Source organism: Medicago sativa, chromosome 8, assembly GCF_051527215.1.
Source record: "Medicago sativa cultivar Bolivia chromosome 8, Bolivia_mono, whole genome shotgun sequence".
NCBI classification, from domain to species: domain Eukaryota; kingdom Viridiplantae; phylum Streptophyta; class Magnoliopsida; order Fabales; family Fabaceae; genus Medicago; species Medicago sativa.
In genome coordinates, this window is record NC_140756.1 from 8,659,272 (window position 1) to 8,687,139 (window position 27,868).

At 33.3% G+C, this 27,868-nt stretch overlaps 1 pseudogene across 1 annotated transcript; it reads left to right on the forward strand.

Annotated features, from left to right (window-relative positions):
* Positions 1-17,077: 17,077 nt before the first annotated feature.
* On the forward strand, positions 17,078-25,826 carry LOC146896693 (uncharacterized; annotated as a pseudogene). The gene is made up of 26 exons (XR_015024252.1): positions 17,078-17,331; positions 17,425-17,499; positions 17,894-18,157; positions 18,247-18,327; positions 18,419-18,499; positions 18,608-18,802; positions 18,901-18,996; positions 19,096-19,453; positions 19,552-19,721; positions 19,794-19,929; positions 20,019-20,171; positions 20,795-21,296; positions 21,387-21,567; positions 21,889-22,041; positions 22,130-22,210; positions 22,598-22,860; positions 22,950-23,024; positions 23,116-23,196; positions 23,302-23,496; positions 23,595-23,689; positions 23,789-24,146; positions 24,245-24,414; positions 24,487-24,621; positions 24,710-24,862; positions 24,941-25,359; positions 25,458-25,826. The product of XR_015024252.1 is annotated as an uncharacterized LOC146896693 (transcript).
* The last annotated feature ends 2,042 nt before the right edge of the window (positions 25,827-27,868 follow it).

A 27,868-nucleotide genomic window follows, 5' to 3' on the forward strand; every position in this document is an offset into this window, starting at 1 on the left:
AAATTATAAGTTTTATGAATGGTGATCTACCGATGGTTGCACTTGAGTTTTTGTTAAAAGAACAGGAATCACATAAGTGGATAAGCTAGAAGCCACCCACATTGATAAGTGCATCATATCTACTCAACAATGAAAGAATGAGTATATCATCAGTTGAAACAACAAGATCATATCTCCATGAAGATTCATAGCTCAAGAATCATGATGGAAGAACTTGAATCATGATGGAAGAACATACATCACAAGCCGCACAAGAATGTGCTTGAAGTTATGTGACAAAACTCACATTGAGTTTTATGTGAAGATCCACCATGAAGATAAAAGGAAATATGCATACAAGCTAGGAAGATTCTCGAACCTCCTCAAAGTATCACACTTCCAAAGCTTCGAAGATATGAAGTTCGAGTTCGAATGTTCATATGAACAGAGATCAGAATGTTCATGTGAATGGAGTTCATAACAATCATGAACATTAACCCCGAATATATCCAGAAATATTAAAGGATTGCTTCATGGGTAAACAAGAATATTTAAAGTCATCGGTTACATGCAATGATGAACTAGATGCAAAGAAATATTCTTTTGGACTTCAAAGAAAGAATCATCTTGTTTGTCAAGACAAATGATCTCTCATTTATATGCTTCAAGAAGTTCTTGAAGGAAATAAATAAACAACCTTCATAAGGTTCAAAGTGTTGAAGGACATCGAATGTTCAAGACAAAGTACAACCGTCAAAAAGGAAGGAGCCCGAAGAAACATTCGAAGTTCATATGTTTGAACCCGAAGGAGTTCGAAGGTTGCTCGAAGGTTCATTAGAGCAAACCCATAAATCAATATCCACACCAAGAACATGCAAGAACAGATGTGATATGAACATATCTTATGCAAACAATGATTTTGACTTTGTGTCAAGAAATCATTAAAGACATCTATGGTGATTAAAGGATTAATGGACTTTGATAGTTCTTGGTATTTGTGCGTTCTTGAGTGATTAACCAAGACACAAACAAAGTTAAAACATACCAAGATACAAGAAATCAAAGAACATTTGCATTCATGAACTAACTGCGAGTTCGAAAGTTAGTTCGAATGTTGTTCGAATGTTGATCGGTGAGTTGATCGAACGTTCGATGAGAGTTCGAAGGTTGTTCATAAGCAAACCCAGATTCATCAAGAACGTGAAGAACATGCAAGCACACTTGACATGAATAAAAGGTCCGTAAAAAGTACATCCGCATGGATCTATCAACAATAAAGGCATGAACAAGAAACTATGTCAAAAAGGTCTTTAATGTTCATCTAAGACTATGAACATTAAAGTACTAGGATTATTCCAATGAGAATATTATCCTAGATGTTGCATTCAACGCACTTCGGTCGTGTCTCTACTATTAGGATTGATTACATCAAAAGTAGTCTTACAAATCATCCTAAAGTAAGAGCAAATGAAACATTCGATGGTCGAATGTTCACTCATGCACATGCTTCCGGCCATGAACAAGGTAGTTGGTAGAAAGAAGAAAAAGGTAGCAAAAGGAGATCTTGCATCGAGATAACTTGTACTCCGAACAAAATCAAGCAAATCTCCTAGAAGCATGGGCCCGAAGCTGAGACCACTATCCTCTCTTTCCCGCACAATATCCAAGGTCGATTTGAATCAAGTTTTATCCTACTTTTCCAAAGCAACTTTTGAAGCATATGGAGAAGCTACTTTTGGAGGATAAAACTCAAACAAATCTCACATCACGTGCCGGGCAAGCCCGTAAATTCATCCAACATTCATCCATGATGAACCCGGATGAAGAACATCATGAATATCCAACATTCGATGAAGAACACAAAGCAACATTCGATGTTCATCCCGGGAACGCAACAACATTCGATGGTCGAATGTTCACCTGCATTTTCAAGTAAAAGCTTGTGGGGCCCAGGACACGTGGCATAACACCATTGGACACCCTACAACGGCTATTTGAGCCCAAAGACTCTATAAATACAGATCTAAGGCTCAGCAAAACTTGCACCTTGCAAAAGCATTCAAATAAACAACTTGAAGATTGTTTAAAAGCTCTTGCAATAGAAATTGATCAATGGCTAAGGCTTTTGTTTCCTTAGTGCACATCAATACTCTCTGTTATCTCGTGCCAAGATAACTTTCTCTTCCCCTTTTCTCGTTTGATTCTCAAACATTCAAACTCCACACAAATTGCAAAGCATACAAGAAAACAACAAAGTTTGTTTGAAGCTTTTGCAAACTTCAATTGATCATCACCGAAGGCTTTCTTCTTACCTTCTTTATAGTGTAAATCAATTTTCTTTCTCCCTCTCTGTTATCTTAGTCACAGATAACTTCTTCCTTCCTCTCTTTTCTTCTTGTCTGTTTGGTTCCTCAAACATTCAACCTCCAAACATCTTGTAAAGTCTCATCTAGCTTTAGGGGTACTAAAGTGTTAGTTTGGGCAAAAGGTGTAAAAGTCTAAGTGGGTAACTTAGCAAGAAGAAAAAGTCTCATCTAGCTTTAGGGGTACTAAAGTGTTAGCTTGAGCAAAGGTTGTAAAAGTCTAAGTGGGTAACTTAGCAACAAGGTGCAAGCCTGCCGAGGCTTAGAGAATACGGGATTGTAAGTGTTCGTGTGAACACAGATTGTAAGGTGCGGGATTTGAGAGGTTATCTCAAGCATCATAGTGGAAACTCTCACAAGATTGTGAGGAGTGGACTAGCCCACATTGGGTGAACCACTATAAACTTCGTGTGTTCTTTCTCTTCCATTTACTCTTTTAATTTCGGTATACACAAACACACACATACACATTTAACTTGTTAACTGCTTCTCGCACTACTTGAGAATCACTTTTGTAAGTTGCGGGTTAATTTTTAAAGGGTCACAATTCAAACCCCCTTTCTTGTGACTATTTTATCCACTTCACCCTCCTACTAAGTCTCTCCTCTCTTGGAGGATCATGCATGATAGAGTTCCTACAGATGACAAGCTTATGGAGAGAGGTTGTTCTTTGGCGTCCGTTTGCAACAATTGCTTATCGGCCGGTGAGTCTACTATCCATCTTTTCTTTCAATTCAGTTATGCTTGTAAGCCGTGGTCTTGGTGTGCCTCCATTCTCAACATCAATTTTCAATTTGCTGATCTTGATGATATATGGAAAGTGTGTGATAGAAACTGGTCCCCCCAATGCAAAGTTGCTATCATTGCTTGCATTATTAATATCCTAACCACTATTTGGTATTCTAGGAACCAATCTAGATACAATAACAAAAAGATTTTTTGGAAATCAGCAATAAATCTTATTATATCTAGTGTTGCGCTCTCGGTAATCTCACAAGGAAGGCTTCGGCGATTGATATGGCGAATTTGTTATTCTTAAAACTCTCAAAATAAATATCCACCCTCCTAGAGCTCCATTGATCATTGAAGTTTTCTCGGCATCCTCCTATCACTAGCCGGTTCAAAGTGAACACGGATGGTGCGGTGACTAAAAATCCTCCTAATTTGTTGTGGTGGCATTTTTCGAAACAATCATGGCTTCACCATAGGCCGTTTTGCTCAAAACCTCCCGACCGACAATGCTTTTGTTGCCGAAATCTCTGTTGCTTTAATTGCTATAGAAATTGCTCATTCGAATTGTTGGAATAATTTGTGGTTAGAAACGGACTCTAAACTCACAATGATGGCTTTCAAAAATGCTGCTTTAATTCCTTGGCCTTTGAGAAACAAATGGGTAAATTGTCGGGAATTGCTTAAAGGGATGAATTTTATCGTGTCTCACATTTACGAGAGAATGGAACTCTTGCGCGGACTCCTTAGCGAATTTAGGTCTTAATGTCTCTAGCTTTGTTTGGTGGCAAGATGCTCCTAACATTATAAGAAAGGATGTAATTTCAAATATGTTGGGTCTTCCCAATTTTCGTTTTGTAACCTTCGATTTGTACTCGGGTTTTATCCCTCTTGTTTTCTGTTGTACTTTCTCTTTTATTAATATATTGGGGTAGTGTGCTTTGCACTACTTTTGTTTTTAAAAAAAAAAAAAAAAGTTAACCCTCAAAACTGCATGCATCACATAAAAAAGCATAAAATTTAACCTAACAATTCACAAATTTGGCGCGTGTGTTGCTTCCGTACATCGGTTTACATGAAACCTTGACGTGGACAAGTTCAATAATTGATTTTAGGGTTTTGTTAACAAGTGCATTTAGGTACTCTTTAAGCATTCTAAATTAAGTAATTATTCTTTAAAAATGTTAAAGTTTTCAATTTTCAATGCCTTGCTTACGCAAACTTTTATAAAAAGTCATTATTTTAGGTCCTTAACTAGTGCCCCGAGGCACCGATTAACATTTCCTTGATTTTATTGGAATCCATTCAACCTTTATATTTTTGGATCTGCTTCGAAATTAATGCGAGATGCCATTCAAATGAAATTGCCACTTGAAAGAAGAGATACTAATGGAGAAAATCTTTCGCGAACACAATCGTATATTAATATTGTTAAGCACATCCTCACATGAAATGAAAAAAAATTAAGAAAAGGTATTTAGTCATATCAATTGATATTATTTAATTTTATTCACTTTTTTTATAGTTTTGTGTGTGTACCGAAATATATTTATTTGAGTTTGTGCCCAAGCAAGTATATTTCAATACAAATGTTGGACCATTTTATGTAGAGGAAAACGTGCAAATTGATTTTATTAAGGATCATTCAATTGATGATAACCAATAATTGCCTCAGGTGAAGATGAATAATACAAATCCTAGAGCCATAATGGTTTGGTTTTGATCGGTTTTCAATAAAAAATGTTAGAAACAATAAAATCTACATTGGTTCAGTTTTGTTCGATTTTCATTGTTTTTAAAAAATGGAATCAAACCAAACCAAGATTTACATCCCGACTCGGATTTACATCCGGACTCGGGTAACATTAAGTCAAGATAATAATACTTAAATCTTTTGGGTTTTGGGTTTTGCTAATCGGTGCCCTCGGAGCAATGATTAAGGAAACTAAAAGTAGTATATTTACATTGAATTCAACAATGTTTTAACTTTTAAAAAGTTAAATTATTCACTTTTCACCATTTTCCAATACAATGTTTCTATTTTTATCATCTTAACCAATGCCCCAAAGGCACTCTTTAGCATTTCCCAAATCTTTTATGTAACACGATGTGTTATAGTATATTCTTTAAACTCCGTTCCAAATTATAAGTCACTACATATTAAAAAAAAACTGATTAAAATTATAAGTCACTACAAAATTAATTTTTTTCCTATCATAATAACTATTACTCTATCTTTTTCGATTCTTTTAATTTCTCTCTTATACTAATAAAAGATTATTTTAATGTAATTCATGAACTATATTCTTATATAAAATTAATTTTATTTCTTAATTTGTGTGTAATTCTTAAAATGACTTCTAAATTGATACGGAGGGGGCATATGGTTACTGTGGAGAAAATGAGTTCATGTCACCCTTGACTATAATTGACCTCATACATTAATATCTGAAGGTTGTAATATTCCATTTGCTTAGGCCTCATTGCAATCAACATCCTAAAAGCACCGACGACAATTTCCTAATCACCTTATAGCCACCTATTGGGCACATATATGCAATTTATTAATCCATGTTTTTGAGCTTTTAACCTTAAAATTCAAAAATGTGATAATATTAATGTTTGACTATTTAATCTTAACATTTTTTTCCAAGAAAGGAATCTTTCTACTTTGAAATTCTGTAGGGACATCCTCGTGCAAGCATATAGTATAATCAATACTACCACTAAACATTTCCTCAAATAACAAAAGTTTATATAGTGCACCCCATTTCATGCTCACAAAAAGTGGGAGATTTACATATTTTTATTATGACAACAAATTCACGCACTAAAACCAGTGACACAAAACAATAGAGTCGTTGTTTCTAGATGCAAACCCTTTTCTACTTTTTTGGGGTGATAGATAGTATTAATCATTCATCGGTTCATTTAAATTGATATAATACATCGAACACAACACAAATTCGACATCGCTAAAACATGAAGAAAAAAATTGTAAACGAACTCACATCATTCAATAACTAGAATATTGGTGCTTTGATATACGTAAAATTGACGATAAAATCATTGAATGGATTTGTTATGGATTGAAGTTGATATGTTAATATGAATGAAACAGACAATACACTAAGACGAAAATACAAACAATGCCCGCACTTTTTTTTTAATCAAACAATGTCGCACTCGTACAACCAAATAAAAAAACATAGAGAAAAAAAATCAGATTTACAAACCACGCATTTAGATAATAAAAAAAAAAGATTAAAGAAAAAACTATGAAGATGCATGGATGATTCCTAACAAAAAAAGTATAGCCCAAAACCAAATTTCATGTGCATGAGGAAGAAGTTAAAGAGAGAAGTTAGACAAGATGAAACTTCTTTCTCTAAAAATATAGGGTTTTTTTTTTTTTTTGGTTACAAAATATAGGGTATGTTAGTATTGTGTAATAACTTATAAACATCTTTAAAAATAATCTCTATATTGCATTATTTGATAATAATCACTTTCATTTTGATCTTAATGTTAAACAAACATACCATTGTCAAGAGGGCTTATATTGGATTTTGCCGAGGTCACCGAATGCATAATCACTTTTTAGTTTTATTGGCATACCCATCTCTTGAAGGGTCAAATTAATAAAGGAGCAACTCAACATATCATTAGCCTTGGCCAAATCCACTTTGATTGCAAAGTAACCCATTTTGCTTTTTAAAAAAAAACAAAGTAAAAAAATATAAAAACCTGTCAAATAAAATCATAAAAATATAAAAATATCATCAAAAAAATTCTAAAAATCAAATAAAACTAATGCAATTTTTTTTGAATTTTTGTGAGAATATGATAAATTAAAAAAAAAAAGGTCTAAAAGATTGAATTTTGGATTTTGAGGGTGGAGTCCCGTAAGAAGTCTCTTCTACGGTTGTTTTGATCCTTGATTTTTTTCCTAATTTTTTGGGGATGTTTGAGAACAATGCGATTAAGTAGCCCGAAATCCGTATTTTTGACTAAGAACGGCTAACAATGACCTAAAACAGAAGGATGAGAGTTAGGATGATCAATATTGTCCTTAAGCTTGCTTGGTCCCTTGAGTAGAATCCGAATTTGCGACTCTATTAGGTTTTGTGAAACAACACACAATCGGCCAACCGAAAGACACAATGACTCGTTTTACCGTACTAAAATTCATGCCGGCTTGTCCACGTAGTTTTAAAAACGTTGTCAAAATCAAGGGTCTCAAAGTACAATTTCTCATTTTATTTTAAAAGTAGAACGCAAACATCTTCATAATGTGATACGTGGGAAAGCAAAAGTATAACAAAAAAAAACATACATATGTTTTTCGGTAGGTAAACAAATTCATTCTTAAAATAGAGAGATAAGAAATTGTCTTGGAGGTAATCATGATCTTGTTTCTTAGCAATGATGGTCGTTGCTAATATAACTATTAATGTTTCTATATTTGATTTAGGTTATGTTTGGTATGCTATTTAATACAAAATATTGTGTCTGTTGAGTTTAGCTCATTGGTAACGACTATGCATAATATATGCAAGATCCGGGGTTCGAATCCCGGCCACAACCAAAAAGAATATAATACAAAATATTGTGAAATTCGGTTATAATGGCACTATAACACTGTTTTGTATAACGAAATGCGAACGTACCTCTATTTCATGCGATCTCGCAAATGACCGCACTAGGTGTCAATAATAATTTAAAAGAATGAAGGTGATTGAAGTTAACCATGTTCGTATATGTCAATGTCATGTCGGTGTTATAACATGTTGTGTACGATGGACACACCTTCAATCCAATGTCCCGCGTAACATAGAATAGACCCGTGAAAGTTTCATGAAAATTGATCGTGTCCACCCAAACTTTCCAAAATGCCCCCACGTGACTTAAGTCACGCAGGTGTTATACCCAACGTGATTTAAGTCACGCAGTTCTTCTTCTTCAACACCTTTCTTTCTTCTTACTTACCATAACTCCGTAAGCTTCGTCAATGGAGATCTAACTCCAATTTATTCAATACCAACGAAACTGAATTTGAGTATCCAACAAAAACAACACAATTTCAATTTCTCACTTTTCAATTTCAAAAATCCAAAGCAAAATTCAAGAACTTCAACCACGGTAATCCGTTTGTCCTCTACCACTAACCATAACGAGTCTTCTGCGAGATTATACTCCGCCAAGAAATTCGACCTCACGGCTCTAAACGTCGATCTCGTTCTTGAAGATGTTCGTCCTTACCTCATCTACGACGGAGGAAACGTCGATGTTGTATCGTCGAAAACGGCGTCGTTTCTCTTAAGCTACAAGGCACATGCGAAAGCTGTCCTAGCTCAACTACAACTATGAAAATGGGAATGAAACGTGTTCTTAAGGAGAAATTTGAAGAAGAAAGAAAGACGTTGAAGAAGGAGAAACGCGTGACTTAGGTCACGCCGGGGCATAACGCCCGTGTGAATTAAGTCACGTTAAGGCATTTTGGGAAGTTTGGGTGGGTGCGAGAGAAGAGCAATTTTCATGTTTTAAAGATTAAGTCACCGGAATTATGGAGCCTTTTGGACACTCAAAAATCTATATGTAATTCGGTTGCCAATTATACATCGCTTAAAACAACTAATAGTAACTTTTTCTTGAAAAACAACAATTATTTATTCAAAAGGTTTGATACTTAATATTAAATGTGTAAGTTCCAATACAAAATTTATATTTTAAACTTTTTTTTACAAGATATTTTAAACTTCTTAACATGTGCAAATTTGCACGTCATAGAAAAATCCTTCTAGGTTTATGTTACTTGCCCCCGAATATATAATTTTTTTGTCTTAATCTATGTAATTTTTGTATTTAGTTTTGGTCTTTACAAATATTTTTTATTTTATTTTTTATCACTTCAAAATTGATTTATTTTAAAAGAAATTGATTATTATAATACGTGGAATATTTTTTTTGGTTACATAATATGTGGAATATTTGATTTTTGTTTATGCAAAATCCTTTTGTTTTTGTCAAAAGAAAAAACGAAATCTATATAATATAAATTTACGACTGTTTCATGGCTTCTTCTCTTCTTTTCATGACAAGTGTCACCATATTTCAAGGCTTTAAGATTTCTTTCAAATAGCGACATGTGGCGCTCTAATGTTCTTATATTCTAATTTTTTTTATGGAAATGTTATAATTCAATGTTTTTTTTTGGAAGAGCAATTATATTGTGTTATTATATGTTATTTTTTTATGGAAATGTTGCAATTCAATGTTTTTTTTTTAAGACCAATGATATTGTATTATTATATTATTTGTATAATCGTGTAATGTAGTGTTTAGTTATCATATATTTTGTAGTTGGTATTAAGGAATGAAATTTTAACGAGATTGTTTTATATAATATGATATTTCAATTATAACATGAAAATATGTGGAGAATAAATAAAAAATATCGTTGAAAATAAAAGGTTAACCCACGCCGATATTTATCCCTGTGCCAAAAATATGAATATTGTTTTATCCCAGCGCCAAGTATAGTGACCATGATCCACCATATTTTTTTATCCACTGCGCCAAGTATAGTGACCGTGATCCACCATATTTTTTTTTAATAAATTTCGTTGAATATTTATTTTAGGAAAGGAAAAAAATCGGATACTTTATTTTAGGACAGAAAAAATATTGGAGTTTGAGGTATTTAATTGGAATTAAAATCATAAATGGGTGATTGGCGACAAATATGAAAAATATGGTTACAATATGATATGAAAAAAGAGTTTAATGAGCATATATGATCGGAAAAAATTAGCTTGACAAAAACTGACACCCCATTACGGTAATTTCTTTCTCCATATTTTATTGTCAATCTAAAAACACAATTGTAAAAGTGGCACGATATAGTGATATAGCAAAAGAAAATTGGATACTTTATTTTAGGACATAATTTTTTTTGGAATTTGAGGTATTTAATTGATAAATGGGAGAATTTGAGACAATTTAAATGTTTTTTTAATATTACTTAAAATTGTGATAATAGTGAATTTGTATCTCCATTTAACATAAAGATTTTGAAGGTGTGTTGAGTTATTGAAATCGTTATTATGAATTAAAAGGCCATAATATTTATAACCATTTTTGTCAAATTTTTTAATAAATATGATTAAATGTGGAATGATTCGTAATCGAGTATATTATTGTATTTATTTCTAGAACAAGGATAGAATGGAATGCCTATTTGACTTTTTAATTCAAATCTTTTGATCTTCTTTTTTTCTTTGGAAAAAATTGTGTTTAAATACATTTTACATAAAAAGAATTATACATCTGGTTTTTGAACACATTTACAATTCTTTTTACGTATTTATATAAAAAAATTAAATAGAGATGTGCATCATGAGTATTTGTTTCCCCTAAAAAAAATCATGAGTACTTTTTTTCTTTCTAATTTTAATCGTATAAATTGTTGATAATTAATGTACCCTTTTATTTTCAATTACTACATCCATAAATTAAGGGAAAATTTTTTGTGATTGTTTCATACATATTGGCTATAAATATTATGTTTGAGACTCACACTTTTCACACCATTTTGAGTTACAACTCACAAATTTCACATCAGTGCTATAAATTGTTCTTTTTGAAAATTTTATCGAGATCATTATTTTAATTAATTCATTATTACTTATTCTAATTTTTTTCTTAGATCTAATTCTCATTACCGGTTCAATTTCTAATTTTTTTTTTGTCAATTCATTTTTATCTTTATTCACCTTCTATTTTGTTGTTGTAGAAGTGCATCTCAAACGACGAATATGATGAAAGAATCAGCATATGGTTTGAACTTTGAAGAGATTGGATTGTACACTTTGATTAGAATGAATGTATTTTATTAGTTTTTTAAGCGATGATTATTCTTTTGTACAATTATTCATCTAATTAGCTTTAGAAATACAATTTGTGTTCTAAATGTTATTTTACATTCTAAATAGTAGTGTTTCTATAGATTATTCATTATGTTGTACTTTCAACTTTGATCTGCATCTATGAAAAAAAATTGTAAGAACTCGTCATATGTTTATTAAGATTTTTTTCTTAATATTATAATATTGATAAGATTTTATTGAATATTATAGAAATTTGTTATTTGCTTCTTTGTAATTTGCTATTCAACGAAATTAATGAGCACAAAAATACAATTATAGATCTTCTTCTTAAGAGACATAGAACATCGTGGTTCAAATCCTTCGCCCTACGACACTATGGACAAAACCAAGCATTTTCATGCATTTAACATCTGTGGCGGTTATTTCTTTATTATAATTTTTTTATTTGGTCACGATGTATTCATTAAAATAATTTTACTATTCTAAGGTTTTTTATTTTCTCATTATGTAGGCATTAATTGGACCAAACACAAAATTTAATAATTATAACTAAAAAAGAAAATTGAATTTTTTTTATAAATATAATTGTTTTAATCTTATTTTTAAATAAATTGAAACAACATTCATCTTTTTTGTTGGTTTCTAAACAACATTCATCTACTTTAATAATTGTACCACTAAATTAATTTTTTATATGTTGAAAAAGTATAAATAAAGATAATTTGATTTTTTTAAAATTTAAATCATTTTTAATCTACAACATGGTTAAAATAATTTTGTTATCTTTTAATTTTCTTAAGATTTTAAATATTATAATTAAATTCCTCAAAAAAATTAGTATAGTTATATAATTTTTAAGTCATATTAAAAAAAAACTTATGAAGGTAGACAAATATCTAAGAGAATCAATAGCAATTTAAATGATAATATTGTGATACAAGCTTTCTAAACAAGTTATCAATTTGTAATATTTTTAATAAATTTTAATTTTAATGCGTACTCTCCTTAATGAGTAATGAAGTTTTCCTAATAAGTCATCTCAATATAATATATAACAGAAAATTGAATATTAATCGGGACATTCTCTTTACCGTCGAATTTTAATAATTATAATTATAATAATAAATAAAAAATTTAATTTTTTATAACTACAATTATACATTAATAAATTAAAATAATAAGTATTATTAAAGTAAAAAGGGAAAACGAGTTCATTTCTTTTTATCGCCGGTGATGTAATTTATTGATCTGTCTTTAATGTCCAAGATCTTATCTCTTTACCACTAGACCAAACATTTACAAATGTATTACATTAATATTAATATATCATCGGTTGATTTTAATTTTTTTGTTTGTTGATATTTTATCTCATTCTTATGAGTGTGTTTCCATGGGTGGATGCACCATATGGATTTGGTGTGGCTATAGTCACACCAAATTTTTCCTAAAAATAAACTTACATGTGAAAGATGTCTACAAGATAATAGTAGAATTGCAAGTTTAAAAAAATTGGATCAACAAATCATTACATATAACTTTTTTTAAAAAATATTTAAAATATATATAATTAAATGACATTCTATATTATAAAAACTTCAAGACTTAGACTAGATTCTATTGTTTAAAATTTGAACACTTGAATACAATTGAAACACTTTGAATCTCTATGACATGAACCGAGTATTAATAGTGTGAACACTAGGTCGGTGCTTAGAGGAAACACGTTGTATATGTCAAGTACAATGTTAAATGAGCAAGGGTCGATACATCGCCGCTTTGGATGCGGTAAAAAATAAGCAAGAGTCTCAACATCTTTGCGAATGAGTGTGAGTAAATAAGTTAGTTCACGAGAGTATGACCCATTTTAGAACATGGAATAAAAGCACCCTTGAAAATATATGGAAATAGTTGACTCCATGACTAGGAGGAAGGTTAATTTTATGTGCCAACAAGAAACTAAGTGGGTGGGTGAAAAGGCGAAAGAATTAGATAGTTCAAGATTTAAGCATTGATACACCGGAAAAGTTGGATCAAGAAATGGTGTAGGCATTATTGTGAATAAATAAGGGAAAAAGGATATTATGGATGTAAAGAGGATAGGAGATTGGATTGTAGCCCACAAATTTGTAGCTGAATTAGACATCTTTAATTATTATTTTTTGAAAGGAAATAAGACAACTTTAATGTTATTCGTGTTTATGCATCTTAGGTATGGTTGAAAGAATGTCCTAAAGTAAAATTTTGAAAGGATTTGAAAGGCTTAATTCAAGATATACCACAAGAAGAAAATATTTTTCTAGGAGGGGGTCTAAATGGGCATGTTAGGAGTGTTTGATAAGTTTTGAAGGTGTGAATTAGGGTACGGCTGGGGGAGATAAATGCACGGGGTAAATTTATCCCATTTTTTGTTGTCTTCTAATCTTACTTTAGGAAAACAAAAGGGAGTCTTATTACATACAAGAGTGAGATGTCATGTTTTCGGATAGATGTATTTCTTATTAGTAATTATGACAATAAGATTTGATGAACTTAAGGTTTTACCTGGAGAGAGTTTGACCATTCAACATATAGTATTGGTTATAGATGCAAGGGTTAAGAGAAGAGAGAAGCGGAGATGCCACGGTTGGGATACAAGGATCAAATGATGGCATTTAAAGGATGAAAAACAAAGTGTTTGCCAACAAAAGATTTTAAAGGAAGGTTGCGTCAAGCTACATAGAAGCGAAAATGATAAGTGGAACAAGATGACATATGAGATTAGAAAAGTAGCAAAATAGACAATAGAAAAACTAATAGGTTTTGGACCAAACTAGGAGTAAAGAATCATGGTGGCACTAACATTTTTAAATTAAAATGAGAATCAAAAGGGGATGTTTTAAAGTGTGGTATAGGTGTACACGTACAAATATTTAGAAAAATTATAAGAGAGCTAAGAAAGGGGCAAAGAAGGCATTAAACGCAACAAGAACACAAGCTTTTGATGGGTTATACCAATCCTTACACACCAATGAGGGAGAAAAGTTTATATATATTCTTGCTAAAGGACAAGAAAGAAAGAAAAGATAGATATTAGAAAGGCGAGATATAAACTATAACTACTATCATCGTATTATAGAACACAAGGTAAAAGAAGTGTTGAAACGGATGAGACAATAAGGTAGTTGAGCTTGAAAATAAATCTATTGAAGTGCAAAAAAGTAGTGGAGAAATTTCATCCTCAAACCCGAACCCGTCCCCAACCTAAACATTTTCCCAAACCCGAACCTACTACTAGAAATTCATATCCACCATATTTTATATCAAACGAACCTCTTCACAAAGTAATTAGTCAATTTTAAATTAGGGTAATGATTACGGTGATTAAAAGTTCAAAAATATCTCAAAAGGAGAGATAATATTTAGAGATTTGCATGTTACATATTAATATATTTCTACATTCGGTATAGGTTCGAAATGGGTATCTATATCTTTAAATACTTGCCAATCATAATAGGAACACAGGCTACCATAGATCTTATAAAAAAAATCCATTTTCAAAAGATGAATTTGACAATAGTAAATATATTTTTTTTTAAATGTCAATGTAATATATTCTTGGGGCAAATATCATCATGTTGGAGAGATCAAAACAATTGCCCTTTTTTTTAATGACAAATGTTAGTAATTAGTTGTTAAATTAATATTACTCCTTCGTTTGAGTTTGACCCGGTACCTCTAACTCCTTATTCCTTAACTCAAATTATTTGAATTACTCAACCCCAAAAACAATTTATTAGTTAGGATAAAAATACCAATTTAAAATAAAATATAGTTGTAAACTATATATATACTTTATATTTGTAAAAGAAAATATTCCCTCAAAAAAAATTGTAAAAGAAAAGATCTTGATACAACTATATAATATTATATTTTTTTACAAAAACTATTAATATTAAGTTATATTTTTTGTCAAAAAAAACTATATAATTTATTTAAAGTTACTTTAAATTTATATTGATTTATATATCAAATAACTTAAATACTCGCAAACTTTATGTAAATTAATTTTCAATTTTAAATAATATTTTATTAAACATTAACGTTAATTCCTTGAGTAAAAAAATATAAAAAAGTATGTTAATTTCCCGTGCTTAGCACGAGTATCCCGATTTGAATGATAATTTGGTGATCCGTTATTTTTCCAAGAAAGGGGAATACTCGCACCAACGCTTGATTCGGTTGAGCATGTTAATGAATATATGATGTCACCGATTCCAGGTGAAGAGAAAGAGTATTTAAGCTCGATTCGTTTGTCGATCGGGTGAAAATTTTGATGTCCAAAGCGAGTGGTTAACAACGGAATTTCTTAATGGTATTAAGAGCTGCGGAGAGAAACATCGATCGTGCCAATGGATTGTGTAATGGTGCGAGGCCGATAGTTACACATCTAGGCAAGAGCACGATAGTTGCTACCCTAATTACGGGAAAAGGGACGGTACTAGGGTATTCAATCCCATGATGAATCTTATTCCGAGTGATCCGGGACTACCCTTCAAATTCGGGCGCATGCAATTTCCATTGACCCTTTGTTTTGCAATGACAATAAATAAAAGTCGTGGTCAATCTTTATCTCGGGTGAGAGTTTATCTTCTCAGTTCATGTTCACGCATGTACCACTCTATGCCGTTGTCTCTCGAGTTACTTCTAGAAAAGGTTTGAAGTCGCTCATCTTGGATGAAGATAATAATGTTTGCAAGGAGACCACAAATGTTGTGTATCGTGAAGTTTTTCAAAAAGTATGATCATTGGTTATGTTTTAGAATTGTAATTGCTATAATTTAGAAAACTAATGTTGCGTATTGTTTGGAAGTTGTTTTTTTAATTTCTTTGTAAGGCGTACCGGTCATTACGGGCCATGCAATTTATATATAAGCGTATCCTCCCGCCATTGACTTTTATTTGATGCACTTTTCGGGTATAACAATACATGGAACTATTTTTTTATATCGTTGTTACCCTAAAATACAATATTTACATTAGACCATTGATTTTGTAAAAAATAAAAACAAATAACAATCGAAGTTTACGTAGCCCAAACTATATTTATACACACCCATAAAAAATTTAACGTTTGCATTCACGGACTAGGTGCATACATCCGACACTAGGCATGGCAATGGGGGGGGGGGGGGGGGGGACGGGTTTTACCTTCCCCGTCCCCATACCCGATTCTCATATACTTACCCGTTATTCTACCCATACCCAACGGGGATGAGAAATTGAATCTCATCCCCGTCCCCGACGAGTTCGGGTATCCCCGCCTCATCCCCGTCCACGCATTGAATAATTTTTTTTAAAAAAAAAGAGAAGTTTTGTTGCATCCCCAAGAGAAATGTTGTAATACATTATCGAACAACACGCTCACATTAACATTTGTTAGATGAAATGATTTAGTTGATCCTTTAAATATCAATTGTAGTTTTTATTAACATAACAATTATCAAACAAAATAACATAACATATCAACATAAAGTAATTTTTTACATTTGGGACGGGTATGAGTTTGGGTTTGGGGTGGGTACCTATATACCCGTTACCCGTCCCATACCCGTGTTTTGAAATCGGGAAAAACCCATACTCATATTCAAACCCGGTAAAAACGGGGAAGACCCGTCAAATTGGGTTTGGTTCGGGCGGGTAACCGCGAGTATGAGTTTTCTTGCCATGCCTATCCGACACCGACTATTATATAAAAAAAATAGAAATTTTGTAGTTTTTATGATTAATTAAATACATTATGTCAACAAATAATAATATACGGTACGTCGGCGTATTTTTGCAAAATTATTACATATGTTAAGTTTAACAATGAGTACATCTTATACTACAAATAATTAGTATAAATATAAATCCAAATACTTTAATCGTTATGTGCAATGTTTAGATATTTCAAAATATATAGAAAATTAACAAAATTAAGATGATATTTTTTTACATATCAAATTTAAATTATAACCACACTTATAACTTTAAGATAACATAATATAATATTTGATTAAAAAAGTTTTTTATTTTCCGTGCTTGACACGGTTCAGTATACTAGTAGTAATAAACCCTAAACCCTCGTTTCTGGAAACTACACACTCACTCAACTCTCTCGAAACCCTCAACAGCCTCTTTTCCATTTCCTTCTTTCCAATTCATTCATCACTCATCTCCGTATTCTTTCATGGACGAAGATTTCGATATTCCGGAGGATGATTCCGGCGCCGACGATAATCCAATTCTCGTGGTCGGTCAGGAAAAGGAAATCGGTGATGAAGGTCTGAAGAAGAAGCTTCTCAGAGTAGGTCAAGGTTCGGATACTCCCGATGTTGACGACGAAGTTCACGGTATCTATGTTCGTTCTTCGTTGATTTAATTGAATTGAATTAAATTAAGCTTTTTCTAATTTTTATTTATTTTTATAATTTTTTTATGTGTAGTTCATCTTACTGGAACGGTGCTCAATGGTATGGAGTTTGAATCTAGCGGAACAACTGCTTTCACACTTGGACGAGGTGCGTATTAATCGGTTTTGATTTGATTAATTGGATCATTTAGTTTCTTTATTTGATTTAGGTTTATGTTTGGATCCGTTAGTTTCTATATTTGATTGGTAGCTGTTTTGATTATAGTAGTCAGTAGCGGCCGCGCGCGTAGCGTAGCGGTGACGAACCGCGCGGTGACGAACCGCGACACTAATCGTTGTAGCGGTGCGGAATGAGACAACCGCTTCAGCTGCTATAGCGGCATAGTTATTAAATATAATTTTATTTTTATTTTTTTTAGAAATATATAAGTTTGTTTATACTTTATTATTCATGTAATTTGTTCAAAATGAAATTGTATATGTTGAAAATTCTGTCTTACCATTGTCTGGATTTGTTTCTAAGTAATGTGTTGATTTTGCAGGGCATGTTGTTAAAGGTTTGGCTGATGGTGTGAAAACAATGAAAAAAGGTGAAAAGGCCCTTTTCACCATTCCACCTGAGTTAGCTTACGGTGGATCTGGTTATCTTCCAAAACAGATTCCTCCTAATGCAACTCTGCAATATGATGTTGAGCTACTTTCTTGGTTTAGTGTGGAGGATATATGTAAGGATGGAGGTCTGTTCAAAAGGATACTTAAGAAGGGGGAGAAATGGGAAAATCCCAAGGATCTCGACGAAGTTTTAGGTAAACATATTACAAGTATATTCCATTTTTCATTGAGTGACTCTATTATTTGACTGTGTTAACTATAAAACACCCTTCTGTTGTTGCAGTGAATTATGAAGCGCATCTTCTTGATGATGGAAAACTAGTAGCTAAGTCTGATAAAGTAGTGGAGTTCACAGTGAAGGACGGTTAGTGCGAACAAATTTTATCATGGTTTCTGTCTCTCATTTTCAATTTTTCTGATATGTGATGTCTAATATAATGTTCACCATGAGACAGGTCATTTTTGTCCTGCATTGTCAATGGCTGTTAGAACTATGAAGAAGGGAGAGGAAGCGGCATTGACTGTGAAGCCTCAATGTAAGTTCTTTACACAACACTTTGGGAAATGTTTATATAACACGTTTCTCTATGCTATGAAGGTTTTCACCGTTGATATATTAACTCTTTTTTTTTATTGTGTAATAGATGGATTCGGTGAGACCGGCGAGCCAGCTCATGGTGATAAAAGTGCAGTACCAGCTAATGCAATATTAGAGATAAAACTTGAGTTAATTTCTTGGAGGACTGTTTTTGAAGTAACTGAGGACAAGATGGTTGTAAAAAAGATTATGAAGGAAGGTGAAGGATACAAACGTCCAAAAGATGGAGCTGATGTAAAAGGTAAATTACCATTGATAATGGCTCTTTTCTTTTGCGTGTATTGTAATGTATTTAGTAGATAGATTTCTGCTGATTTTCTTCATTTTGCATATTTGCAGTGAAACTGACTTGTAAGCTTAAAGATGGCACTGTGTTTTTCCGCAAGGGCCATGGCGGAGATGAAGCAGAGCTGTTTGAATTCACAACAGACGAGGGTGAGGGTGATTATCTTAAATTGTTGCATTGGTTAACTCTCTCCTATTAATTTGTTTTTATACTAACCAACGAAAGTGAATGTCTGTTGTGTTGAGCAGCGCAAGTGATTAGAGGGCTTGATAGAGCTGTAATGAGTATGAAGAAGGGTGAGGTAGCATCGTTGACTATTGCACCTACGTATGGTTTTGGTTCATCCGAGTCTCGGCAGGAATTGGCAGTGGTTCCTGCAAATTCAACCTTACATTATGAGGTTGAGTTAGTATCATTCATAAAGAGGACAGAGGACGAAAAAAGATCCAAGTTTCGTAAGACTCTTCGTGATGCAGTGAGAGAGTGGGCTCAGACCAAACCTAAGAGCGAAAAGAACAAAGATTTCTACCACATCGATTCCCACAAAGTGAAGCTATCAGTTGGAGGAGAAGAAAAATTTCCCATTTTCATTAGAAAGTACAAATGGTATGGAAAGAATTTTTAGTTAAAGTGTTTGGATAGTAAAGTGAAACTGAAAAATTATTATTTCTAATGTGTAATTTCAATTGATATTTCTATCACAGGCAATTAAAGGTTGTGCGGATTGAGGAGGATGATGCCATGGATCTTACTTTTGGCATATATACTATGGGGGGAAAATTGGATAATCTATTTCAAGTAGATGGCGTCGATTCATTTTTGGTGTCTATTGCAACTCTTCACCCTCACTACAGTCATATGCATCATTTTCATGGTAAGTTTTTAAATTATAATTTTAAATTAAAAAAATAAAATTCCTAATAGTATTTTATTTGAATCGGTGCAGACAATATCACATACTGCGGTGGGGGTGGTCTCTATTTTTTTGAAACGAAACATAAAAATGCATATTCAAGTGGGGATAAGAGTTTTGAGGACAGTGAAGGTTTTGTCAATTTTGAAATTCAGGTGCAAGCGATTAGGTATTTCAACATTTCATAATGGTTTCTTTATTCCTTTTATTGTTTATGTTGTTTTGTTATGACTTAAGTATATTGTTTTTGATCAACAGCTCGGAGGTTTACCCCCCTTTCCTTTCATTGACTTACAAAATGGAAATGTTTGAGGCAAACAGAGAATTCGTGCTTGCACAATGTTCTAAATTTATGAAGGAAACACAGACAGAGTTCAAGAAAGTGATCAACAATAGTTCTCGCTGGTCAAGGTATTTATTATATATTTTCCATAAGCCATTTGTCGAACCTGAACCAGACATTGATATATTTATGATTTTTTGTGCAGTTTATGTGATCTTTTGAAGGATGAAAATTACATAGCTTCCGAATTTCAAAGCTTTTCAGTAAAAGCTGATGTAATTAACAAGACGTTGGTGAAAACTTTTTATAGAGACAATAAAGGCGAACAATCAAAAAAGAAGAAGATGGTGGCTTGATTCGAAAAAAGAAGAAGATGGTGGCTTGATAGCTTTTTTGATTTTAGATATGATTTACCAGGGATATGAATTAACCTGCAAAAAGAAGAAGAAATGCGAATGTGTCACGTATGATGGTGATGGTGGGTTTCAGCTGAAAAGGGATTTTTCGGCTATATTTCGTAAAGCTGCCTGTTTGAAGTATGATTCTGCTCCGGTTGGAAAGGCCGATTCTGATAGCCTAGAGCTCGATTTTAAGCTTCAGGAAAAAATTGGGTTTGTTATGTTGCAACTATTTGTCACCGCATATTTCTTTAGGTAAAATATATTTTTGCTTTTACTCCTTTATTTTATTTTGTGAAAAATATATATGATTTACTTAATCTGGGTTTTTCTTGATTTTTGGTATCATGTAGATTGTGCGACTTACTCTTAGATGATTACGTGAAAAACACACCTAAGAAAAAGAAGGCCAGATCTAAAGGCAGTGGCACGAGTAAAGGGGATAAAAGAATGCAGTCCCAAACAAGTGTGCCTCTAGAAGAGGGGGAACACAATGTAGAGACACATGGGCCGAACACTGTAATGGAAGATGAGGCAGCGATTATAGTGGAAGATGAGGCAGTGACTGTAGTGAAAGAAGAGCTGGATCATACATTTGTAGATGTTTCTGACTCAGTCAGTAAGAGAGTTGCTGATGCTCTCAATGAGACTTATGAATCACACGCGCAACTTGTCAATGATTTTGATGCAAAGATTTCAGCTCTTCTTGGTGAATGTGATGGTACTTATGACGCATATCTGTTGACACAAAAACGAATTGATATCTACAACAAAGCTGCAAGGAATGTAGCTGATTTATATGAAAAGCACATTAATCCTGATTTCAATTTGGATGCCTGGGCAGATGTCAATAGAGTAAGTTGAATGCGTTTTTTTTTTTTTTTTTTGTTGATTCTTGTTTTTTATATTTGATCTAATATCCTTTTTGCTTTCTTGTCATTGCAGTTGTTTAAGAAGAGGTATACGCTATCAGACGAGCAAGCCAAAAAAATTGGCAAAATAGGAGAGAAGTTGGCTAAGGCATACTTAACCGAAAAGTATAATGACGAAGAGAAAGGTGTTGAGATCCGCTGGCTTAATGAAGTGACTGAGTCAAACGCAGCATACGATCTTGCCTTTTTCAAAGGTAAAGTGATATTTCTTTACTGGAATATTTGGTTGGGTTCGTCGACAAGCGGCTAGGGCGGGATTTACTATTTCTATAGATAAATCTAGTACAACAGTGCCATACATATGTGGAATATTTGATTTTTTGTTTATGCAAAATCCTTTTGTTTTTGTCAAAAGAAAAAACAGAAATAGTAATAAATACTAAACCCTCGTTTCTGGAAACTACACACTTACTCAACTCTCTCGAAACCCTCAACAGCCTCTTTTCCATTTCCTTCTTTCTTAGCATCTTTCCAATTCATTCATCACTCATCTCCGTATTCTTTCATGGACGAAGATTTCGATATTTCGGAGGATGATTCCAGCGCCGGCGATAATCCAATTCTCGAGGTCGATGAGGAAAAGGAAATCGGTGATGAAGGTTTGAAGAAGAAGCTTCTCAAAGTAGGTCAAGGTTCGGATACTCCCAACGTTGACGACGAAGTTCACGGTATCTATGTTCGTTCTTCGTTGATTTAATTGAATTGAATTAAGCTTTTTCTAATTTTTATTTATTTTTATAATTTTTTTATGTGTAGTTCATTTTACCGGAACGGTGCTCAATGGTAAGGAGTTTGAATCTAGCGGAACAACTAGTTTCAATTTCACGCTTGGACGAGGTGCATATTAATCGGTTTTGATTTGATTAATTGGATCATTTAGTTTCTTTATTTGATTTAGGTTATACTTGGATCCGTTAGTTTCTATATTTGATTGGTAGCTGTTTTTATCATAGTAGTCAATAGCGGCGCTATAGCGGCCGCGCGCGTAGCGTAGAGGTAACGAACCGCGACGCTAATCGTTGTAGCGGTGCGGAATGAGTCGGCCGCTTCAGCTGCTATAGCGGCATAGTTATTAAATATAATTTTATTTTTATTTTTTTAGAAATATATAAGTTTGTTTATAATTTATTATTGATGTAATTTGTTCAAAATGAAATTTATATGTTAAAAATTCTGTCTTATCATTGTCTGGATTTGTTTCTAAGTAATGTGTTGATTTTGCAGGGCAAGTTGTTAAAGGTTTGGGTGATGGTGTGAAAACAATGAAAAAAGGTGAAAAGGCCCTTTTCACCATTCCACCTGAGTTAGCTTACGGTGCATCTGGTTATCCTCCAAAACATATTCCTCCTAATGCAACTCTGCAATATGATGTTGAGCTACTTTCTTGGATTAGTGTGGAGGATATATGTAAGGATGGCGGTTTGTTTAAAGAGATACTTAAGAAGGGGGGAAATGGGAAAACCCCAAGGATCTTGACGAAGTTCTAGGTAAACATATTACGAGTATATTCCATTTTTCATTGAGTGACTCTATTATTTGACTGTGTTAACTATAAAATACCTTTCTGTTGTTGCAGTGAATTATGAAGCGCGTCTTGATGATGGAAAACTAGTAGCAAAGTCTGATAAAGTGGAGTTCACAGTGAAGGACGGTTAGTGCGAACAAATTTTATCATGGTTTCTGTCTCTCATTTTCAATTTTTCTGATATGTGATGTCTAATATAATGTTCACCATGAGACAGGTCATTTTTGTCCTGCATTGTCAATGGCTGTTAGAACTATGAAGAAGGGAGAGGAAGCGACATTGACTGTGAAGCCTCTATGTAAGTTCTTTACACAACACTTTGGGAAATGTTTATATAACACGTTTCTCTATGCTATGAAGGTTTTCACCGTTGATATATTAACTCTTTTTTATTGTGTAATAGATGGATTCGGTGAGACCGGCAAGCCAGCTGATGGTGATAAAAGTGCAGTACCAGCTAATGCAATATTAGAGATAAAACTTGAGTTAATTTCTTGGAAGACTGTTTTTGAAGTAACTGAGGACAAGATGGTTATCAAAAAGATTGTGAAGGAAGGTGAAGGATACAAACGTCCAAAAGATGGAGCTGATGTAAAATGTAAATTACCATTGATAATGGCTCTTTTCTTTTGCGTGTATTGTAATGTATTTAGTAGATAGATTTCTGATGATTTTCTTCATTTTGCATATTTGCAGTGAAACTGACCTGTAAGCTTAAAGATGGCACTGTCTTTTTCGCAAGGGCCATGGCGGAGATGAAGCAGAGCTGTTTGAATTCACAACAGACGAGGGTGAGGGTGATTATCTTAAATTGTTGCATTGGTTCACTCTCTCCTATTAATTTGTTTTTATACTAACCAACGAAAGTGAATGTCTGTTGTGTTGAGCAGCGCAAGTGATTAGAGGGCTTGATAGAGCTGTAATGAGTATGAAGAAGGGTGAGGTAGCATCGTTGACTATTGCACCTAAGTATGGTTTTGGTTCATCTGAGTCTCGGCAGGAATTGGCAGTGGTTCCTGCAAATTCAACCTTACATTATGAGGTTGAGTTAGTATCATTCATAAAGAGGACGGAGGACGAAAAAAGATCCAAGTTTCGTAAGACTCTTCGTGATGCAGTGAGAGAGTGGTCTCAGACCAAACCTAAGAGCGAAAAGAACAAAGATTTCTACCACATCGATACCCACAAAGTGAAGCTATCAATTCCAGGAAAAGAATGTTTTCCCATTGTCATTGGAAAGTACACATGGTATGGAAAGAATTTTTAGTTAAAGTGTTTGGATAGTAAAGTGAAACTGAAAAATAATTATTTCTAATGTGTAATTTCAATTGATATTTCTATTACAGGCAATTAAATGCTATGCGGTTGGAGGGCAAGGATGCCATGGATCTTAATTTTTCCATATATACTATGGGGGGAAATTCCAATAATCTACTTCAAGTAGGCGGCGTCGATTCATTTTTGGTGTCTATTGCAACTCTTCACCCTCACTACAGTCATATGCATCATTTTGATGGTAGGTTTTTAAATTATAATTTTAAATTAAAAAAATAAAATTCCTAATAGTATTTTATTTGAATCGGTGCAGACAAGATCAAACACTGCGGTGGGGTGGGGATCCATTTTTTGAAACGAAACATAAAAATGCATATTCAAGTGGGGATAAGAGTTTTGAGGACAGTGAAGGTTTTGTCAATTTTGAAATTCAGGTGCAAGCGATTAGGTATTTCAACATTTCATAATGGTTTCTTTATTCCTTTTATTGTTTATTTTTTTTTTTATGACTTAAGTATATTGTTTTTGATCAACAGCTCGGAGGTTTACCCCCCTTTCCTTTCATTGACTTACAAAATGGAAATGTTTGAGGCAAACAGAGAATTTGTGCTTGCACAATGTTCTAAATTTATGAAGGAAACACAGACAGAGTTCAAGAAAGTGATCAACAATAGTTCTCGCTGGTCAAGGTATTTATTATATATTTTTCCATAAGCCATTTGTCGAACCTGAACCAGGCACTGATATATTTATGATTTTTTGTGCAGTTTATGTGATCTTTTGAAGGATGAAAATTACATAGCTTCAGAATTCCAAAGCTTTTCAGTAAAAGCTGATGTAATTAACAAGACGTTGGTGAAAACTTTTTATAGAGACAATAAAGGCGAACACTCAAAAAAGAAGAAGATGGTGGCTTGATAGCTTTTTTGATTTTAGATATGATTTACCAGGGATATGAATTAACCTGCAAAAAGAAGAAGAAATGCGAATGTGTCACGTATGATGGTGATGGTGGGTTTCAGCTGAAAAGGGATTTTTCGGCTATATTTCGTAAAGCTGCCTGTTTGAAGTATGATTCTGCTCCGGTTGGAAAGGCCGATTCTGATAGCCTAGAGCTCGATTTTAAGCTTCAGGAAAAAATTGGGTTTGTTATGTTGCAACTATTTGTCACCGCATATTTCTTTAGGTAAAATATATTTTTGCTTTTACTCCTTTATTTTATTTTGTGAAAAATATATATGATTTACTTAATCTGGGTTTTTCTTGATTTTTGGTATCATGTAGATTGTGCGACTTACTCTTAGATGGTTACGTGAAAAACACACCTAAGAAAAAGAAGGCCAGATCTAAAGGCAGTGGCACAAGTAAAGGGGATAAAAGAATGCAGTCCCAAACAAGTGTGCCTCTAGAAGAGGGGGAACACAATGTAGAGACACATGGGCCGAAAACTGTAATGGAAGACGAGGCAGAGATTATAGTGGAAGATGAGGCAGCGACTGTAGTGAAAGAAGAGCTGGATAGAACACTCTTCTTATTTTCTTCCTTAAATGTTCAGCCCAACTAATAATTTGATTTGGAAAGTCTTTGTTTTGGGTATTCTTGGCAGATTCTTGAAGCCTAATTTATACCTGTTAACTTGAGGTTTTCTTTTGATATTCTCTCTTTTAAATTGTGTTATCTTTTCTGTTATTTCTTCCTCATTCCTTGAGGTTTTATGGATTCTAAGGTCACCATTATGGTGGTGGCCGGTGACGGAGGTGGTGGTGGCCGACGTGAAAGAGAGAGTGGTGGTGGTTAAGGAGTGTGGAGGTTGTGGTGGTGAGATGGAGAGAAGTGAGAGAGATGAGAGAAATTAAATCTTTTTTCTTTGAGCTGACACTTTTTAAGAGTATTTTATATATTTTTTGACATGTTGAAAGGTGTACAAGATGGTATGCAACCTAAGGTGGTTTACCTATCACCACTCATTTTGATGTGTGTTGTGCGCGGTGGTGTGTATAGAAAAAGGGAGGAAGATCCCTGCCACTGGGACGAACAGAGAGGAGCAGCGCCGGCGAAAGGAAACGGGAGAGGAAGAAACTAGATGTCTGGGTTTATTGTTGTATCAACGAAGAAGAAGACGAGAGGAATTAGATGAAATGACCTCTATTTTAACCTTCTAATCTTAACCCTTTGATCTATTCTTGCCACATGTTATTTATCCATGCATTGGAAAGGAGTAAATGGAGGAATGGTAAATGGAGCTAAGTTGAACTCCTGCTTTGCAATCTATTACATTAAAAAATGGCAATGCTATCTTTATTGAGATAAACAAAATACCAAGGTGGTCCATATAGGAGAAGAAACCAAAATTATGAATTTAAATATTGCACTATGCCTTTAACAACGTAAGCTAGCCATAAAACCCAAATAATTGCTATAAATTTCTGGATTCCTTTTGAGAATACTATACCTTCAGTGAATATCACTCTCCGGCCAACAATGACAGTCGATAAAATTACGATGCCTCATGAGATCAAAATAATGATAGCAGGCGGTCCACGAAACTAGACTCACTTCTCAAAAAATATTATTTTACTTGATATATATTTTAAAATTTTAACTGTTGGATTGTAAGTTTGTATTATAATTATTCGTGTAGAAAAAAAATGAAGTTTAAGTATGAACCATTAGCTACATTTAACTATGATCAATTTAAAGTTAGGGGTAGATGTGGTTAGTGGTCACAGATCACAATCTACTATCCAATTAATGAGAAGATCTTTACTGTGTGTTTTTGGAACTTTACGGTGTGTTTTTGGAACTTTACTTTGATGACCAAATTGTTTTCATGACCCTCGAAGAAAAGGAATGTAACCCTCTTTGGAATAAGAGCTTCTTATTCAACATGTAAGATCCTTCCATGCAGGTTCTATATTAATACAAGTGTAGTGTAGAACCTTTGGCTACTACCAACCCCTCTATCTCCCCATAGACAGGTTGGAAACTTGAAGAGGCTTGAATTTAATATGTACACATCTTAGGGAGGACCAAGTCATCGATTCTATATTTTTTGAAAAACCCGAACTCTCTAAAGCCTTAATAGAAGGAGTTAGCTCTTTATTGAGTTATTGAAATCATTTTAACAAATAAAATTACAACAAAAATGGTAAATATTTGTCAAAAAAAAGGTAAATAATAAATAAAAAATAAAAAATATTGATTTCATAAGTGCAAATAAATAAATAAAATTCAAAAGAAAATTAATCAAAATATGTACTACACAACGAAATACAATAAAAAGAGACAACCTGATACAATGTCACGTATGTCATTCTTCAAGCTAATAAGAGACAATAATTTTTAATAATTGTAAACGAAAAATTTAAAAGGGTTGTACGGTGCACATAGCTCCCGGGGATTCGAGAAGAGGTTTTAGTATTTGGTGTATTGTATACGGTCTTATCTTTGTTTTTACACGGGAGGCTGTTTCAAGTCTTGGACATGTGACCTTTCAATCACATTACAACGACAACCTTCCCGTCGCACCCAAGCTCCCCCTTTGTATACGAAAAATTTAACAAAAACAAAATTGTGCCTACCTAATGAGTGCAACTTCTCCTCAAATTCTTCCAAAACCTTAGCTTTGTCAGGGCTTCGACTACCAAAGGTAGAAATACATTGTAGCATCATACAATTTTGCATAAAAAAATTGG